The 19,882-nt window shown below is 53.4% G+C and overlaps 4 non-coding genes across 4 annotated transcripts; 2 read left to right on the top strand and 2 right to left on the bottom strand.

The window, feature by feature from the left end:
- Positions 1-135: 135 nt before the first annotated feature.
- On the bottom strand, positions 136-217 carry TRNAS-AGA (transfer RNA serine (anticodon AGA)). Its single transcript has one exon. It is a non-coding gene; the product is annotated as a tRNA-Ser (tRNA).
- Positions 218-13,736: 13,519 nt separating this feature from the next.
- On the top strand, positions 13,737-13,809 carry TRNAR-CCG (transfer RNA arginine (anticodon CCG)). The gene has a single exon. It is a non-coding gene; the product is annotated as a tRNA-Arg (tRNA).
- Positions 13,810-15,191: 1,382 nt separating this feature from the next.
- TRNAY-GUA (transfer RNA tyrosine (anticodon GUA)) lies at positions 15,192-15,281 on the bottom strand. The gene is given in 2 exon segments: positions 15,192-15,227; positions 15,245-15,281. It is a non-coding gene; the product is annotated as a tRNA-Tyr (tRNA).
- Positions 15,282-17,893: 2,612 nt separating this feature from the next.
- TRNAR-UCU (transfer RNA arginine (anticodon UCU)) lies at positions 17,894-17,998 on the top strand. Its single transcript has 2 exons — positions 17,894-17,930; positions 17,963-17,998. It is a non-coding gene; the product is annotated as a tRNA-Arg (tRNA).
- The last annotated feature ends 1,884 nt before the right edge of the window (positions 17,999-19,882 follow it).

The raw sequence follows: 19,882 nt of genomic DNA, 5'->3' as shown, positions 1-19,882 counted from the left end.
AGAGATCCATAATGAGGCACCATGGCCCTGTCTCTCTCGGAAAGGTGCAGAAAGTGTTTGACTGGGGGCAGGGAGAGTGTCTCAGGCCTTATGTAGCTTGTGGCCTTGGTTGGGGTGTGGCCAAAACTCAGCCCTCGCTGTGGGCAGGATTTGAACTTGCACAGGGAAACCCTATTGGATTTCTAATCCAACGCCTTAACCACTCGGCCATCACAGCTGTAAGTGCAAGAGTGCTCTAGGGCCATGGAAATGGTAAATAATCCTAGTGCCCAGGCCTGACGTCACCTGCCCCACAGAATTCACACAGCAAACCTGGCTCCCAGAGCACAGAGGGAGCTTGGGGGCTCCTTGATGGGCCGTGGGATGAAGCATCAAACCAGCCCCCTCCTGTGGGGCTGTGAGTGTTGCTGTCCCTGCTGTACAGACAGGGCCATGGGGGCAGGGAGAGGTTCACTGAATGGGCCAAGGTCACCCAGTGAGTTAGAGCCCAGCTCTGCCCCCAGCTTCCTGCCCCACCCACCGATGTGCTGACTCCCTCGCTGCCAGGGGGCTGTTTGCATTGGCCTCTTTTGTTTTCTTTTCTGCTGGGAGACATTGGGACAGTTGGCCAGGGCGTCCCGCAGTTGCCATCTCCCTCCTTGCAGGTGCTGTCCAGAGCCCCGACTAGCAAACGCTGACACTGCTGTTAGGTCCAGACCAGAGGGGAGTGTTTAAGGGTTATTTCGGAAGAAGGGTTTTCTCCCCAAATAACTGCATCTAAACAATGTCTTTTATTTCAAAATAAAGTATTTCGAAATAGCGCCCGGACGTAATTATGCAAATGTTACACGGGATATTTAAATCCCAATTTCATTTACAATTTCGAATGTCTCCATTTGCATCCCTCTCCTGAAGGAGACTGCAAGTGTCGACATGTCCTGGGTGTTGCAACCTCCCAGCACTCACCTGATGTTCCCTCCCCGCTGCCTGAAGCCGTTTGGGAGTCCTCCTGCATCCCCTGGAGCTGCAGGTCATCAGCGTTGTCATCCTGAAGCTGCCGCCGCTGCTGCCCAGGTGTCTCCATCCCAGACTCCACAACTATCCCTGGAGACAGGGGCTCCCCACACCCCGGGATTCGGTCCAGTTCCTCACAGTATGCACAGTGCTGCGGTGCTTCCCCAGAGCGGGACCTGCCCTCACAGGCCCTCACATACCCCTCCCGCAATTCGTTGACCTTGGGTCTGACTTGGTCTAGGATGCAGGAAGGGGGAGGTGGCCTTTCTCTGCAAGGCCATCAGCCATTGGGCCATATGTTAGATAATTTCATGGAGGTTAGGTCCATAAAAGGCTAGTAGCCAGGGGATAAAATGGTGTCCCTGGCCTGTGTTTGTCAGAGGCTGGAGACGGATGGCAGGAGACAAATCGCTTGATCATTGTCTTCAGTCCACCCCCTCCGGGGCACCTGGTGCTGGCCACTGTCGGCAGACAGGACACTGGGCTAGATGGACCTTTGGTCTGACCCAGTACGGCCGTTCTGATGTTCATATGTTCACAAATGTCCACATTCCTCCCCCTGGACTGCCGGGCCTGCAGAGACTCCCCCTTGGATCACAGCTCCAAGAGGGTCTTTATCTCTGGCCCAGACACTGACAGTGCCCAGTGTTTCTGCCCCTTGCTTGGTCCTGTGACCAGGGCTGGATTAAGGCCTGGGCTAGCCGGGCAGCCGCCCTTTATAGCTGCCATCAGGCGCCGCGTGCCTGGCTCTTGGATTGTGGGCTGCAGAAGCTCCCAGCAGCCACCCTGCAGCGGCTGCCCGGGGCGGGGGGCCACGTGAACCCCTGCAGCGCCGGCCAGCAGCGCCCTCCCCCCATGGCTGCGGGGCCCTGCATGGCCAAGCTCAGCCTGCCCCAGGTGCCCTAAGGCTGCCCACCAGCAGCGGTAGCCGGGCTGGTCCAGGCACGTGCATCCTGCCACCACCAGCTACATGCATGCGCCCTCCCCCAACCCGGGGCGCAATTGAACTGTCAGCCCGGGGCACCGGAATGGCTCGGTCCGGCCCTGCCTGTGATGTGTCCCTGGAGGGGTCTCTGGGGCTTGTGCCTGTGACATGGCTCTCCAGAAGGCAGACGTGCTCGATCTTAGGCAAAGGACCCAGAAACAACACTTTACAGCAACAAACACGAGAACAGCTTTTGGTCCACATCCCTGAGCCACACAGAGTATCCAGAAGTCACTTCCCCACCTCTCCCTTGGCTGCTCTAGAGCTTAGCCCAAAGTCTGATAAACTCTACTCTCCCACCCAACAACCTCTGGGACTCCTCTCCCACCCAGCTCCTCATGCCACGGAGAGCGCAGGGCAGCCACTACCCCAGCGTCACCACTTCTGGTCTCTGCCAAATGACCAAGAAGTTCTGCTTTACCCAAGCCACACAGGCACCCTCTGGCCTCTGGCCAGCCTCATGGCAGACATGGGCTTCCCTCACTAATTTTCCCAGCACCTTTACAGGTAGGCATTGGTGGCATAGTGGTGCGCATAGCTGCCTTCCAAGCAGTTGACCTGAGTTCGATTCCCAGCCATTGCAATGTAAAGAGAGAGCATCAAAACTCCTTGCTGGGGTTTTACTTGAAGCCTGAAACAACAGGCACAAATGGGTCCTGCAGCTGTGGGCTTCCTCTCACAGCTCTTTATCCTCTCCAAGAGCATGCACAGTAATGTGGTTCCTCCCTCACATACCTCTGCTGTAATTCCTTGACCTTGGCTCTAGGATGCTCAGGGAGGTGGCCTTTCTTTGCTAGACAATTGGCCATTCTGCCATAAATGTCCACATTCCTCCTCATGGACTGCAGGGCCTGCAGAGACTCCTCCTCGGACCACAGCTCCAAGACGGTCTGTATCTCTGGCCCAGACCATGACAGTGCCTGGCGTTTGCTGCCCCTGGCTTGATTTGATTCCCAGCCAATGCAAGGTGGGAAGGGAACAGGCAACCTCCTGGGGGAGATCTTATTTAACCCTGAACCACAGGCACAAGTGGGTCCCACAGCCAAGGGCTCCCTCTCACCGCTTTTCGTGGGGAGCAGCTCAAACAAAACTAATTTGGCTGTTGTGGGGTCTGCATGGGGCTTGTACCCGTGACATGGGCATTATTAGCATCAAGCTCTAAACAGCTGAGCCAGCAGGCCCATGAGTGGCCCTACAATAGAGGGAAGAGAAGAGTTTTCCCTGCTATTGGGGAAAGCCGGCCAGGTCAAAGGCCTTTCAGCCACTCAGTCTGGAGCCTCCTCCTACCAATTTTCTGGACTGTTTCCTGCAAAGCTCTCAGCCTTTTGCCTGTTTCTGCTTCCCTGTGCATAGCAGGCAGCTAAATTAGAGGGGCAGGGGTAGAACAGTCACCCCAGCAAATATATCTGTGGCCAGCACAAGAATTGAACCCATGACCTTGCTAGTACCATGCACTAACCAACTGAGCTAGCCAGCCAACCAAAACATAGGTTCCAAATAGCCCTTTCAGAAAGGCACGTCCAGCAGCTGAAGGGCTGTCTCTGCAGCTGCCAATGACTCTTCTCTGACAGGGCCACTGTGATGTGGGCTGGCTCATCCAGATGCTTTGAGGTTTGATCAAGGTGGCTGGTGGCCGGTATGACGCACTGAGACCCAGGGCAAACAGGCAGCCGGAATCTCTTGCTGCCAGCACCTTGCCTCCCAGCTTCTTCCCTGTCGGCCGCAGCCCCTTTCGGCCACTGGGTCAGCCCAGGAAGGGAGGCAGGAATGGGGCCAAGTAAGGAGTCAGGCTGAGGGGGGCAGGCAAAACTCATCTTGCCTTGCAGGGCCAGTGGCAACAGCTTCTCTCTTGTGCGCTGCTGAGGAGAAAAACACCCTGAGCAGGACCATAAAGACCAATTTAAAAGAGAATTTAGAGGGGGGCACAAAGGGGGCAAGAGTCAGAGCCTGGCAGCTTCTGGGACACAGAAGAGGCCTCCCCTGGCCACCCATGGAACTGCTGGTTCAGGAAAAGGCTGATTGGGGAGGAGTGTTGGGAAGAAGGAAACCACAAGCCTGGGGCGGGTGCAGAGGCTGCCATGACTGGCACTGGCAAGGCAGGGCTCTGACTGCAATTGCATTGACAGGAGAGCCAGCACCATGTGCCCTTGTGCTTCTCTGGGAGTGTCTGTGCTCAGAGAGCCTGAGGGTGCAACCTCTGCAGCTCCTGCAGCCATGGAGAGTGAGGGTCTGTGGGCATCAGGTGCTTCTCACTTGTGGTTTCCTTCTTCCCAACACTCCTCCCCAATCAGCCTTTTCCTGAACCAGCAGTTCCATGGGTGGCCAGGGGAGGCCTCTCCTGTGTCCCAGAAACACATAGGAAAATCTGAAGCAAAATGCAGGACAATGTAGCACTTTAAAGACTAACAAGATGGTTTATTAGATGATGAGCTTTCGTGGGCCAGACCCACTTCCACAGATCAAATAGTGGAAGAAAATAGTCACAACCATATATACCAAAGGATACAATTAAAAAAAATGAACACATATGAAAAGGACAATTAACATATGTGTTCATTTTTTTAATTGTATCCTTTGGTATATATGGTTGTGACTATTTTCTTCCACTATTTGATCTGAGGAAGTGGGTCTGGCCCATGAAAGCTCATCATCTAATAAACCATCTTGTTAGTCTTTAAAGTGCTACATTGTCCTGCATTTTGCTTCAGCTACCCCAGACTAACACGGCTACATTTCTATCACTATTCTACATAGGAAAATGTGAGTGAAGGTGGTGTCCTGTCACCTGGGCTCTGTGTAGGTTGCCAGATGGTTTCTACAAAAATACCAGACACACTTGACATAACACCACAATCGACATTATTGTTATTATTTAGAAAATACCGGTCATTTCTATTTCTATTTTCTCAGTTTGTTTCCTGAACAGAAAGCTCAAATGCTGCACTATCTGGTTCAAAACTGAACACCTGGCAACCCTGAACACCTCCCAGTACTCACTGCTGCTAGCAACACCCTCACACAGCTTCCCCCACCATGGGGCAGGCAGGAGGGGGACAGAAGGAGGGACAAAGAGGGAGGGACAAAGGCTGAAAAAGGCAAAGGGCCTTGTCTGACCTCACACAGCCAGTCTGGGGAAGTGCTGGGAACAGGACCCCTATGCCCTGACTCTGAAACTCTCCCTTAGTCTGGAGTTTCACACCCTGACAGATCAGAATAAAGTGTCTCAAAGGAGCTACAGCCCCACAGCCCAGCCTAGGGATGGCTCAGAAGCACCAGGACACAGAGAGACTCAGGAGCTGCTCAGAGACAGCCACTGGCAAGAAGCAAAACAATTTCCTGAGCAGCTGATTGGTTCTGGCTCATTTGCTGGGACTGAAGGAGAACAACAGAGTCCTGAGTCTCCTCCCTATGACTGGCCCCTGCTCAGCCAATCAGAACTGAGACTCTAATCGCAGAGCACTAAAAGTTGAAGGGACCTTCAGAGATGAATTCCAGTCCCCTACCCTCATCGCAGGGCAAAACACCATCCAGATCAACATCTTTCCAAAGCAGGGAACTACCAGGAGTGGGATTTGAACCCACATAGCCAAACATCTATTGGATCTTAAGTCCAACACCGTAACCACTGAGCCATCCTGATAGTGCTGTACAGAGCGGAAGGGTGAAAGGTCTCTCGCCAAACAGCCCAGGGACTCGTTCTCAGAGCATCTACCCATCCCATCTCTGTGCCAGGGCGAGAGCTGCCCCCTCCCCACCGCACAGGAGGGAATCAGGGAAAAGGGAAACCAGACGAGACAAAACCCAACGTCCCCAGGGATTCTGAAGGACAAAGGCCTGGTGGGGAAAATATCCCTCCCATTCACCCAATGTTTTCCCTGCCTTGCATTTGGCCAGCCCCCATGGACCAGGCCAGTGTTTCCAGCCTTTGTGTTTATACCATGGACAGGCAAACCATTCACAAACTTGTGCCAGACCAGTAACATTATATTTACATATCTGCATATACATTATGCAAATAACAAATATGCAAATGTGGAAATAAACTGTTGCCAGTCCCTAATAGATCAGAAGAAATTCCCCTCAGGCTGCTGGAGGGGGCAGCTCCTCCCCCGGGGGGACTGGAGCCTGCAGAGGGAGGGGCGCAGGGAGAGGCACCCACAGAGGCAGGGGGCATTTGGGACACCCTGGTTATAACCTTTAGAAATTCTGTCAGGGGCAGAGGAGTTGGTGCCCCCAAGTGCCACCACCAGGCACCTCTGCCCCCCCTCCTGCCCCATGGGGTGGGGGAGCTGCCATTGTATCTCCCCCCTCTCCTTCTGTACAAGCCCTGCCCTGTGTCTCCCCTTCCCCAGACAGGCTGCTGGGGCTGGAGGCTTAAGCCCGAGCTTTCGGCCTCAGCAGGACTTGTTCCTTCCCCCCTCTCCTGCCTTGCAGCCCCCTTTGGCCAGCAGCGCTCAGGGGCAGCCGGGAGAGCCGGCACCAAGGGCAGAGGAGGCCGAGGCACAAGCCGCTCAGAGGGGACAGGCCTGAGGCCTCTGGCTTGCCCAGGCTCACGCCAAGGGGCTGTGGAAGAAAACATTGTCCTCACTCTGCGTTTGTGAGCAACAAGTAGCCAGAGGCAGTTTTATTACGAGCTGCAGCAAGGGAAAAACTGGTTCGGACGGGGGGGAGTCCCCCCCCTCACCGAGGCAGATCTTCGAATACAAGCAATTATGAAGCAGTTTATATACTGTCTATTAAATATAATAACAATAACAATTAGTCTCCTTCCCATTCCAAACACCAATGGCTAACAGTTATTTAGTTCCACCCAGATGCTCCTTCTCTCAAGGTCCCTGCCAGAGTCAGCATTCTATCCTTATCTCCGTATGGAGGCGAGAGGCGAAGGCAGCTTCTAATTACAGATCTCGCGTTGTCAGGCCACAGACTTAGCCTGACTCCTGCTCTCTTGTTAACAAGACCAAGATGGCTGCACACAAATTCCCTTATTCCCTTTTCCTGCCTCCACGGGGCTTTCTGTGGTGCCGGGCGGGGGAGGGAGGCCAGGCCCAGGCCGGTGGGAGAAGGGGCAGCGCCTGCCAGGGCAGCAAGGGGAGCTGCAGGGAGCGAGACGCGGCGTTTCTGCCTGGTGTCACTCAAGGGTCCTTCTGCGGGTGAAGCGCCTGTGACACCCCTGTGCTGCTGGGTTCCTCTGCCCCTCCCCTGGGAAGCCGTCCCCATGGGGGGGGCTCTTGCCCTGGCACTCGTCCAAGGGCCAAACTGGGCAAAGCAGCCTGCCCCAGGCACCTTCCATAGCTCAGCTGGCAGAGCAGAGGCCTGTAGCGGGTGCTCGGCAAGTGCCCTTAGGTGGCTGATTCAACTCCAGCTGAAAGGAGAGATTCTTCTCCCTCCCCCTGGCTGCAGGCCCGGCCTTAGGACCAGGCAGCTGCCTTGGGTCTGTCCCTTTGGGGCCTGGTGCTACAATTGACAGAAAGGTTTTGGGTTCCAGCTGCCAATCAAGTGTCTCAGGCTGCGCAGGCCTTGAGTCATGGCAAGAGCTGGAGGGGAATGGGGAACAGCTGCACTTTGGAATGGGAAGGGGTGTCTGGAATGATAAAGCAGAACATTTTTAGGGTTGTTCCCCAGGAGGGTACTGTGGCTTGCTTGGTTAAAGTGCCTGCCTAGTAAGTAGGGGATCCTACGTTCAACTCCCAGTGGTGCCTTTTTGCCAGGTCAATGGGTTTTTCCTTCAACATGTATCTGGAGTTGGTTTTACCTTCAGTTGAACTTGGTGGTTCCCTCACAGTGGGAATAGAATAGTAACAAAGAGCGGGAGGTGCCATGAGAACAAAGCTTGCAAAGGGGTTTTTTTTTTCCTCCATCTCCGCTTGCTGCTGCGCTAAAAGAAATCCTGAACCCAGACCCTTCTCCTGCCACTGGAGAGATGGAAATGGGGCCGTTCCTTGTGGGGAAAGAAGTGGGTGTGTCAGGAGGGGGATTTGAGCTCAAACCTCCCCATAGACCAGAACCCTTCATTAGGGTCAAGAAAGAGCCTTGAGTCAGGCAATGGAGAACACTTGGCTTCTGCTATGCTATGAGGGGGTGTCAGAAAAGCTATTGGGTGCAGCCTGGCTAGCTCAGTTGGTAGCTGTAAGACTTTTAATTTTAGGCTCATGGGTTCAAGCCCCATGCTGGGTGATGCCCTTCTTTAACTCACCTTCTCAGCCTACATTCAATTCACTCTCAGCTTTCACCAGGGTTTTAAAAAGCAAAAGTCTAGTCCTGAGGTCCAGCTTTAGTAGAACCAGAGAGAGAATCAACTGCAATTTCCATCTTCTGAGGAGAAGGGAAGAGGATTTTCTTCTCCTCAGTTCTAGCCACATCAGCCCAGGGAGGAGAAAAAATAACCCTCCGCCCGCTGATTGTCCCCTGTCAGCTTCTGTAGCTTCACCTCCTGCCACAGCAGCTCCAGCTTTGAGCTACAAATCTCAAGGGGCTGGTGAGGAAATGAGGAGCTGGCAGCTCGGGTTAGTGGCTTCCCTGAGAACCAGAGGTGGAGTGTTCACAAGGTACATTCCCCTCCCCTGCAGAGCAGGGTGTTAGAAAGAGCTAGGAACAGAACAGTCAGCCAAAATCCACCAGAGCCAACGTGTGTTTCTGTGGTGTAGTGGTTATCATGTTTGCCTAACATGCAACATCTGCTCTTACTGCTGCTCTACTGGGTGCCCTGTTAAGCATAGCTGCTGATGATGTGTGTGTGCCTGGGATGAGCCCAACTCCCTTGTGAGAGAGAAGGGTGACATCAGCTGATAATGCCCCTGGGTGCTAGTCTGGGGAAGGGAGATGAATCAGGCCAGGCACCTGCTGGGGCCTTGGGGCTTGGTCTCCCCTGTGCTGGGAGGCTGGTGCATTGGGCTGGCTCTGTCTGCTGCCTCCCTTGTGTGAGTTGCCCAGTGTTCACAGGCCAAATGTCGGAAAAGCCTTTTCTGAAAAAGCTACTCAAGTTGGCTAAGTCTACACTGGCATGATTTTCTGGAAATGTTTTTAATGGAAAATTTTTCCATTAAAAGCATTTTCGGAAAAGCGCATCTAGATTGGCAGGATGCTTTTCTGCAAAAGCACTTTTTGCGGAAAAGCATCTGTGGGCAATCTAGACGCGCTTTTCTGCAAAAAAGCCCCGATCGCCGTTTTTGCGATTGGGGCTTTTTTGCGGAAAACAAATCTGAGCTGCCTACACTGGCCCTTTTGTGCAAAAGTTTTTTGGAAAAAGACTTTTGCCCGAATGGGAGCAGCATAGTATTTCGCAAAAACACTGACAATCTTACATGAAATCATCAGTGCTTTTGCGGAAATTCAAGCGGCCATTGTAGCCAGCTGGTAAGTTTTTTCCGGAAAAGCGGCTGCTTTTCTGGAAAAAGTGGCCAGTCTAGACACAGCCATTGAGTTTCAAAATTTGTGTAGCTTTTTCCCGAAGAGCAGTGCAGTGTAGACACAGCCTGAGTGTTGCTCAGCAAGAGTAGAAGACAGGGAGGGACAAAATGGTCTAACGGCACCTGCAGCCTTTCAGAACAATCCCTAGCCACTCCGGCCATCCTCACTGGGGTCTGCTGGGAAGTGTCTGGACTCAAGTCCACCCCAGTGTCAGCCTAAGGATTGCCTGGTCTGTAAGAGCTGCAGCCTGGAAATGAGAAAGCCGCTAAAGTGACTTTGGTGAAACAAACCCACAACCTCTGAATGTCAAGCTGGGCTCACACTAGCCACGGCAGCTTAGAAATCCAACCGGCTTTCCATTGTGCCTGATGTACTGCTGAACTTGATATCTCCACTCTCTGCTTTGCAGCATGGCAATTGCTGGGGGAAAAGAAAGGGGAGCCAGGTCTGTCTCTTTTGGGAGAGCAGGTAGGAAGAGGGAAGGGACCACTGACAGTAAAAGTAAGGGATGAGAACTGAGCTGCAGTTGGAGAATGTGGGCATTGATCCCACTGCCTCTCGCATGCTAAGCAAGCACTCTACCACTTGAGCTAATTCCCCTGCATGTGAATGCCTCACCTACCTTGTTCCAGAGCCCACAACGTCCCTGTGGCTGCCCAAGGCGCTGTTCTAAAAGGGCCACTTGTGAGACTGACACCCGTGGGCCGGCTAGCTCGGAGGTTTAGGACGTGGTGCTCGTATCACACAGACGCGTCTTAAGAGCAAGCCCCTTGTTTCAAGCCGTAACGTGCTTGCTATTCTGACATCCCTGCAAACCTCATGGCATGAGGAGTGAGGGGCGTTTTGGAATTGTGATTTATTTTGAAAAAAGTGCTGTGTAGGCAGCACCAAATTACAAAATTAGCCCTCTTACGCAGGAACTCGTCCACAAGGAGGCAGTGTGGACAGGCAACAGGGGTTTCTTGCCCAAGAAATCCCTATGGCTAAAATGGTCATCAGAGGTTTCTTGACAGGAGAGCGTCCACACTGCCATGAGCACTCTTGCAGAAAAGCACTTTTCTTGTGCAAAAGCACATGGCGGTGTGGACACACTGTTGTGCAAGACCTGCGCGCAAGAACTGTTGCACAAAACAGTTCTTGTGCAAGAAGCCTGCAGGGTAGATGTAGCCTGGGGGTGTTTGGGTTTGTTTGCAAAAGATCTGGGGGCCACATAGTCGCTCCCTTCAGTGGGGGGCCCTTTTAGTCTGTAGCTGTGACAGATTAAAAACCAACAAATGGTCCTAGAACCAGAGAACCCTGCCTTATGTCTGGCACAGACCACCTTGGTGCTGCTCAGAGACTTGGAGTCCTGTGGCATCTTATAGACTAACTGAAGTGTAGGAGCATAAGCTTTTGTGGGCAAAGACCCACTTCATCACATGCATCTGACGAAGTGGGTCTTTGCCCACGAAAGCTTATGCTCCAACCATTCAGTTAGTCTATAAGGTGCCACAGGACTCCTCGCTGCTTTTGCAGATTCAGACTAACATGGCTACCCCTCTGATACTCAGAGACTTGTTGCTCCAGGGAGCAGCCCTGTGTCTTTTCCCTTGTCCTGGGCCCCTTTGGCCACTTTCAAGGGGTGGCCTGTTCTGTAAAAGCTGCCCTGCCAATTACAAAGCAGTTCAAGGATTTGAACCCACAAGCTTTCAACAACTGGGCTGGCTCACACAGAGCACCACAGTTTAGACGTGCAACCGACTTCCCACTGCACAATAGAGCCCTGGGGGTAGCCCCCTCCCACATCTCCTCTCTCCGCTTTGCAGCGTGGCCACTGCTGGGGTAGAAGGGAGGGCAGAGCTGGGCCAGCGCCTGGGTTGGCTGGGCCAAGTCAAAGAAGGTTTTGTTTTGTTTTTCCACTTGTCCCCTGATTTCCACCCAGCTGAGAAAAGGTTCCCACCCCAGAGCTGGACCCCAGGGCTGCAGGGAAGCCAGGAGCGCAGAGTGTCAGCCGCAAGCCCAGAGTCCCGGGTGCCCTGAGAGCAGCCTCCCTGCAGGTCCCATGGTGCGTGCTCTGTGGCAGCATCACAAGCTGCCAGACAACCAGGGCCAATCCCCCGGTGGGGTCTCTGCCCATCGGCACACGAGTGCTCCTTTGGGGGGTGAGGCAGCACAATCTACCCCCTGGGGAGCCGAGGCTGGCGTGAGAGGGTTGCGATAAAACAGCATCTGTAAGAAAGCTACGTGTGGGGGCGCAGGATGGGAGGCTAAGGGCAGTGTGTGGGGCTGACAGAGGAGGGCTGGGGACGCAGAACTGGGGGGTGGTGTGTGGATACGTGTCTGTTTTGGGCAGGTTCCTCACTCCCACGTCCCAGACACATAATGTGGCACAAAGACCAGCAACGGTCCCTGCACAAAGTGTGTCCCAGGGATAAGTGTTAGCCCCGGGAACAAGCATCGCCCTGCAGAGGAGACACCCTTGGTGTGGAGCCAACAAGCCCAGGAGCCGCCCAGCTCTGGATCCCCAAGGGCACTGACACAGACTCCCTGGCACAGGAGAATCCCAAGCCTCAGTTCTGCCGGCCAGCAGTTTCCCCTCTTCCGCTTCTTGTCAGCTCCCTGCAAAACACCCCACAAGGGTGAGTGGGGATAAACCCAGCTGTGCTGTAGAGCGGCTGTTAGATGGGGAAAGAGAGGTGCCCCCTTGGCCTCCCTGAGCAACTCACACATGTATGAAAACTTCACTTGAAGGTCTCAACATGGGTGTCAGGATGGCCGAGTGGTCTAAGGCACCAGATGCAAGGTCCTACCTTTCCCTCAGTTGGGTGTTTGGGTTTCTGAATGGAGATGTGGGTTCAAATCCAACTCCTGACATGTCCCATTTTTGATAGCTAGAGAAGTGACCTCATTTCCCTGTCTCCCCTGCCATTGTAGAAGCACTTGCTCAGCATTTCTCTTAGGCTGCATCTACACAGCAGCGTTCCTTGGGCATAACGGCCATTACACTGCAATAACAATGGGAGCGTCTACACAGCGATTCCATTATTCCGACTTCTGTAACGCTCCATCCAGACCAGTGGTCTGAGGAGCCAGGAGGTTTCCAGGCTGCAGACAGACAAGCCCACAGGCATAAATGAAGTGAAATCCCAGCCACTTCCTGCTCAGCCCAGCGGGGTCTCTGTGTGGCCCCCAGACCTTTTGTTTGCCGTTACCCAGGTGCAGAGGCCCAGATTCTGTAACACTCACAGGCCCCACAGGAGGGGGCTGGTTTGATGCTTCACCCCACGGCCCAGCAACGAGCCCCCAAACTCCCCCTGTGTTCTGAGAGCCCCGTTTTCTGTGTGAATTCTGTGGGGCAGGTTATGTCAGGCCTGGGCACAAGCAGGGTTCAGAACCAACCCACAAGTAAGTCCCTGCTAAAGGGGATTGAGCAATGTCCTTTGCCAGCAATGCAAGTCCAGCCATGTAAGTGTCCCATTCACATGCCCAAACTATCTCCATACCCCACTCACAGTTGCTGCCCTTGCTCAGGACAGATAAGAGCTCACAGGTCGTTTTCAGAGGTCACCTCCCACTCTTGGGGGGGTGGGGATAGGAGGCATCTCACCCACTCCGTTGGCCACTTGCCACTGCTCCTACCAGCCGCCCACCAGCCACTCCCTCCAGCCACCCCATCCATGCCGCTGTGGGTGCCAGTGTCTCACCACACGGTAAAATCAGACCAGAGACAGACACTGTCAGTAAAAGCTTCTCTTGGAAACGCTCCTCTGGATGCTGGGCCTCCCTCCCCAGCCCACCAGAGCCGTGTGCTGCTGTCATACGCCTGCTCCATGGACATCTTCCCATTCCAGAGAGTGCTCCGAGCCAGACTGTGACTAGCCAGCCCCTCTCTGGGCACCCAGGGGCTATGTCTACACTGCAGGCTTCTTACACAAAACTTGAGGAGCATCTATAATGCGTGCGCATTCTTGTTGCAAGTAAATTTATGGCAAAATGTAGGAAAAGAGGGCTTCTTGCGCAAGAGTTATTCCTCTTCCCATGAGGAATAAGCCCTCTTGTGCAAGAGCTGTTGCACAAGAAGTCAATATGGATGGGCAACAGGAGTTTCTTGCAAGAGAGAGCGTTTACACTGCCATGGACGTTCTTGCGCAAAAGCACATGGCAGTGTGGATGCACTGTTGCACCTAACAGTTCTTGCGCAAAAAGCCTGCAGGGTAGATGTAGACAGGGGGTGTTTGGGTTTGTTACCAGCACTGAGCATTGTACAACAGCACAGGGAACACTGTGAAAAGCCAAAACCTTCCAGCCCTGGGTATCCCTGGCCAGCCAGAAAGAAAGGGAATTTTGGTTTCTCTATCATCACTCACGTGCCCCAGTGGCCTAATGGACAAGGCATTGGCTTCCGAAGCCAGGGATTGTGGGTTCAAGTCCCATCTGGGGTGACACTTGTCATGTTTCCTAGTGGAGTCTCTTTGGTTTCCTCTTTACCATGTTAGCTGTGCGGGTCCCCCTGGAATTGCCATTTTCCCCCAGACAGGACCCCTCAGGAGCAGACAGTGACACTGGTGTTAGGTGCAGACAGGAGGAGAGTGTTTGTTAAAAGCTGAGCTGTGCACAGTGAGGTCACTTGCAGAGATGCAGGCGCTGGCTTCTCTGTATGCGCCTTGGCACCTGTTACCCATCGGTACCCACCACCTCTCACTCCCCTGCCAGCACCCAGACAGAAGGCCAGTGCACATGGAGCCAGCGACCGTAGCGAGGGAGGTGGCTGCAGCACAATTCCAGGCTTGGGGCACATTGAACAACTCTTTGAAATATTAAAACAAAAAAATATGAAAAACTTTAGGCTCCATCTGCACTGCAGGCTTCTTGCCCAAGAACTGTTTTGGGCAAGAGTTCGTCCACACGGCCATGTGCTTTGGCACAACAGGGAGGGAGAGCTGAGTGGTTTGAGTATTAACTTGCTAAACCCAGGATTCTGAATTCAATCCTTGAGGGGGCCATTTAGAGATCTGGGGCAAATCTGTCAGGGAGGGTTCCTGTGCTTGCTATGACGGTAGGGGGCTGGACTATCTGACCTCTCAAAGTCCCTTCCAGCTCTATGAGGTGGTTTATCTCCTCCTAAGGAGCATCTACAGCAGCATAGATGCTCTCTTGTGCAAGAAAGCTCTAATGGCTATTTTAGCCTTAGGGGTTTCTGGTGCAAGAAATCCCTCTTGCCTGTGCACACTGCCTTCTTGTGCAAGAGGGCTTATTCGTTATGGGGAGAGGAATAACTCTTGCACAAGAAGCCCTCTTTCTTAACGGTTTACTGTACATTTTCTTGCACAAGAATGCACATGCAGGGTAGACATTGTGCTAGTTTTTGCACAAGAACTGCCATTCTTGTGCAAGAAGCCTGCAGCATAGCCAGGCAGTGTGAAAAACCTCACAACAATAAGCCCCAACCCAGGAGGTCCTACTAAGATTTGAACTCAGATTGCAAGATTCAAAGTCCTGCCCCTTACACCATGGGACCAAAGGTGTGTCTAGACTACATGCCTCCGTCGACGGAGGCATGTAGATTAGCCAGATCAGAAGAGGGAAATGAAGCCGCGATTAAAATAATCGTGGCTTTATTTAAATTTAAATGGCTGCCCCGATCTGCCGATCAGCTGATTGTCGGCAGATCGGGGCAGTCTGGACGCGATGCGCGGACAAAGAAGCCTTTCTTGATCGACACAGGTATGCCTCGTGAAACCAGTAGAGGGCTCTGAAGACACGGACCCAAGGCAACCACCATGGTTATCTTCTGTTAAGGCCAGGCCGGAGGGAAAACAATCGCTCCTTCGAGCCGGAGTTGAACCAGCAACCTAAGGATCACTTGCCAAGCACACGCTACAGTCCTCCGCTCTGCCAGCTGAGCTATCGAAGGGAGCCTGATTGATGCTGGCTTGTCTAGGTTGTCATTTCTACAAGTCTCGGGGCACGTGCTCCCCCAAGTAGGTGGCATTGTTGATGAGGGGCAGAGGAGCACAGGGGCTGTCACAGGTACTTCACATGCAGACAGACCCCCTGAGTGAAACCTGAGCTAGATCCATCCATGTCACAGGAAAAGGAAGAAAGTTGGGTTCTTCTCATGTGTCTTCTTTGTTCCAGAGTCTCTAGGGCTGCGGTCGGGGCAGGTCCACAAAAAAACAAACCACTTCTCACGTGTCTCCTCACGTGTCTCCTCACGTGTCTTCAGCAGGGGAGGCGGGAGCAGAAAGTGGGAAGGGCGGGCAGGGGAAGCGTGTGTGTGGGTGGTGGGGGAGGCACAGAGGGGAAATACAGAAGGCCCTTGTGGGGGCACCCAGGGGAGAGTCTCACAGGTGTCCTTGTCTGGAACTCTCCCTCAGGGCCTCTCAGATGCACAAGCCCCCGGAAGGGCCTGCTGGATGGCAGCCGTGTGCTGCTGCTGAAGGGCCTTTTGCGGAAAAGGGATGCAGATTAGACACAGCGCAATTGCAAATGAAGCGGGGATTTAAATCTCCCCCGCTTCCTTTGCATGAACATGGCTGCTGCTTTTTTCCGGCTCGGGGCTTTGCCAGGAAAAAGCGCCAGTCTAGACGGGATCCTTTGGAAAATAAAACATTGTCCAAAAGATCCCTTATTCCTAGCAATGTGGCCCCCTGAGCAGCCCCTGATGTTCCCTGTGTGAGCCCCAGAACCAGCCCTGAGTGAGGGGGGCAGAGAGAGCAGCTCACACATGCCAAGGGGCTGGCCAAGGACAGGACATGAGCCTGCAAGGCAGCAGTGACATCACAAGGAACTTTTGCAGAACCTCAGCTCATTGGTTGGGAGGCAGTGACCTCACAGAGCATCCATGGCAACAGCCAGGTGGGACAGGCTGCAGGGCTGGGGCATCTCAGAGACCCCCATGGCCTGGCTGCCTGGAATCTCCTTTGTGAGGTTTCCCCCTGAGGGCAGAAGGGATTGAGGGTCCCAGCTGGGAGTGTCTCTGTGGAGATTTCCCCTGGCTGCAGTGGGAGGGGGGTGGGGCAGGCAGGGCTGCCACTGAACCTCTGGGAGAGGCAAGAGAGAAGTCTACTAACACCCGATGAGGATGGGATTTCAAAGTAGGAATAAGAGCCTCCGGAAAAGGGCACTTTTTCCGGAGGATCGGGGCCAGTCTAGACGCTCTTTTCCGGCTTTTTTAAAAGCCGGAAAAAAGCGGCGGACATTTTTATTTAAATGCCGCGGGGGATATTTCCCTACGACGACTAGTGAAATTTACATGCCCCTTCCGGAAAAGGGGCCAGTGTAGACGTAGCCCCAGGGCGGGAAGGTTTTGGCTTTTCACAATGTTCCCTGGGCTGTTGTACAAAGCTCAGTGCTGGTAACAAACCCAAACACCTCCTGGCTACATCTGCCCTGCAGACTTCTTGCTCAATATCTGTTTTGTGCAAAATGTCTTGCCCAACAGTGTGTCCACACTGCCATGTGCTGTTGCACAAGAGAAGTGCTTTTCTGCAAGCGCGCCTATGGCAGTGTGGACGCTCTCCTGCTCAGGAAAGCTCTGATGGCCATTTTAGATACATGGCTTTCTTGAGCAAGAAACCCCTGTTGCCCATCCACACTGCCACCTTGTTGACGAGTTCTTGCACAAGAGGACTTATAAGTGGGGAGAGCAATAACTTCTGTGCAAGAAGCCCTGTTGTCTGATGCTGCACTATAAATTTACTTACACAAGAATGTGCCTGCACTGTAGACGCTCTACAAGCTTTTACACAAGAGCAGTTGCTCTTGTGCAAAAAGCCTGCAGTGTAGACGTAGCCCTGCAGTGTAGACACACCCTGAGAGAGACAAGGAAAGGAAGTGGCCAGAGCCTCCCCCCAGCAAGCTGCCCCTCAACAGGACGGGCACGTCTATACAGCACCCTCACCTCGAAGTGAGCTGTGCGGTGTGAGCGGCTGCCCGGGACCCCAGGGGAAGGTCTGTGGGGAGTTTCCAAGGCAACAACAACTACAAAGTTTCATAATCTACACTCATGTGACTGATTTATTCCTCCACTAGTTTGGGGCTGGCTACACAGCACTTATTCCAAATAAATCGCTATTGCGAAACATCCCTCCCTCCTCCTGCCATGCAGGGACATCAGAACAGCGAGCCCGTTATAGCTTGAAATAAGGGGCTTGCTCTTAAAACGCGTCAGTGTGATATGAGCACCACGTCCCCTAAACCTCCAAGCTAGCCGGCCCACGGGTGTCAGTCTCACAAGTGGCCCTTTCAGAAAGGAGCTTTGGGCAGCCGCAGGGACGTTGTGGGCTCTGGAACAAGGTGGGTGAGGCAGCAGCTCTTTTTGCCAGCAGGGGAATTAGCTCAAGTGGTAGAGCGGTTGCTTAGCATGTGAGAGGCAGTGGGATCAATGTCTCCATGCTCAGCTCTTATCCTTTAATTTCAGTGGCTGCCTCCCTCTTCCTACCTCCTCTCCCAAAAGCGACAGACCCCCAGCAATTGCCATGCTGCAAAGCAGAGAGTAGAGATATCAAAGTCAGTAGTCGATCAGGCTCTGTGGTGCAATGGAAAGCATGTTGGACTTCTAAGCTGTAGTGGTTAATCTGAGCCCAGCTAGACATTCAAAGGCTGTGGGTTCAAGTCCCACCAGAGTCACTTTAGCTGCTTCCTCATTTCCAGGATGTGGCTTTTACAGACCAGTCAGTCCTTAGGCTGACACTGGGGTATGCTGGCATCCGGGCAATTCCCAGCAGACCCCAGTGAGGGTGGAGAAAAGGGCTGGTCCTTGGGGCTGGGGCTGGCAGTTGTTCTGAAAGGCTGCAGGTGCTTTTAGACTGTTTTGTCCCTCCCTGTCTCCTACGAGTGCTGAGCAACACTCAGGCTGTGTCTACACTGCAATGTCCTTCTGGAAAAACCTACGCAAATTTCGAAACCCAATGGCTGTGTCTACATTGGCACTCTTTTCCGGAAAAGGGATGCTAATGAGACAGTTCGGAGTTGCAAATACCATGGGGATTTAAATTTTCCCGCGGCATTTGCATGAATATGGATGCCGCTTTTTTCCAGCTTGGGGCTTTGCCCGAAAAAAGCGCCAGTGTAGACAGGGATCTTTCAGAAAATAAACCTTTTCCGGAAGATCCCTTATTTCTCTTAACATCAGGACCTTATTGCTGCTCCCCTGGGTGCCCAGGTATGTGCAGGTGCTGCTGACCAGCCTGTACCTGGGATGAGCCCAACTCCCATGTGACAAAGGGAGTGTGACATCAGCTGATAATGCCCCTGGGTGCCAGCCTGGGGAAGCCATGACTTGGAGCCAGGTACAGATACCCATGGAAAGCTGATTTTCAGAGGGGTATGATCAGCCCTTTCTGTGTATCTGGCTTCTTCAAAGGGGCTTCATTAGGAGCTAAAAGCCAAGGAAGGGACATTTAGAAGGGTGAATCCCTGGCCCTATTTTCTGTGTTCCCCACTGGCCTAATGGACAAGGTATTAGTCTTTTAAGCCAGGGATTGTGGGTTCAAGTCCCACCTGGGGTGACAGTTTCCTCTCATTAACAAATTATTTGCCTTCCTTGGCTCTCTGAGACAGTTGGCAAGGATGATCCATGGTGGCTGTCTCTCTCTCTATAAAAACTGTTCAGACCCCTCCCTAGCAAATACAGGTGTATTTCCTAAAAGCCCATGTATTCACAGGCAGAACAAAGGGGCATTTTTTGCACTTGAAGGCCCATGAGTGACAGCGAGAGAGAGGTGCCTGTAGCAGAGCAGGGTCTGTCTGGAGACAAAGCGGTGCCTGAGGATGAGAAGGCCAATGAGAGGCAGAGACTCCAGAGCAGTGGGGGTGGCTAGTGATCTGGTCTGGCAAAGTGACAGAAAATCCCCAGGCCCTGAGCATGGTGCGGGCGAGGCCCATGGGGCAGTTTGCCTGGCGAAGTTCGGGGCGTGGAGAAGCTCTGTGAGTGGATAAAGTCCCTGGATGAGCTGCGCCACCTGCCGTGTGTGCGACTCAAACTGTCTTACGTCCCCTTTTGTGTGTCTGTTGCGCTTCCAGCTTCTTTCCTCAGGCATGTTCATCCGGCAAAGACCCCCCCCCCCCCCAGGGATCTTGTATCTTCCTTTGTGCAGCTCAGCCACAGACACAGCAGAAGGGTTTTCCTGCAGCCACCGGCCCCAGCCCCTCTCTCCAAGGAACTGCAGCCCCTCGGGCCAGGCAGCTGCTCCCAGCATTCAGGAGGCACCAGGCCAAGAAGAAACCGTCTGACACGGTGCTGCCAGGGAGGGGCCTCACTGCTAGTCGCTGTTCCTGTTCCAGGAGCCGAGCGAGTTTTTCCCTGGGCACCGATATTGAGGGCGTGTGCACCTGTTTGTGTGTGAGCCCCCATGGCACCCATTGGCTCTTTCTGGGGGGTGGAGGGTCCTCTGGCTCCATAGCTCCTCCTGGAGACGGGTGGAGGGACCCCGTCCAGTATTTCCTGCTGTGGAAAAGTAGAGGTAGCCTATTCCCTATAGCTCCTGCTGGGGGGGACCCTGGCCCCTTATC

The sequence above is a fragment of the Pelodiscus sinensis genome, unplaced genomic scaffold (assembly GCF_049634645.1).
Source record: "Pelodiscus sinensis isolate JC-2024 unplaced genomic scaffold, ASM4963464v1 ctg35, whole genome shotgun sequence".
Lineage (NCBI taxonomy): Eukaryota > Metazoa > Chordata > Testudines > Trionychidae > Pelodiscus > Pelodiscus sinensis.
Note: the sequence above shows the minus strand (reverse complement) of the source record. Positions and strands in the feature narration are given on the sequence as shown.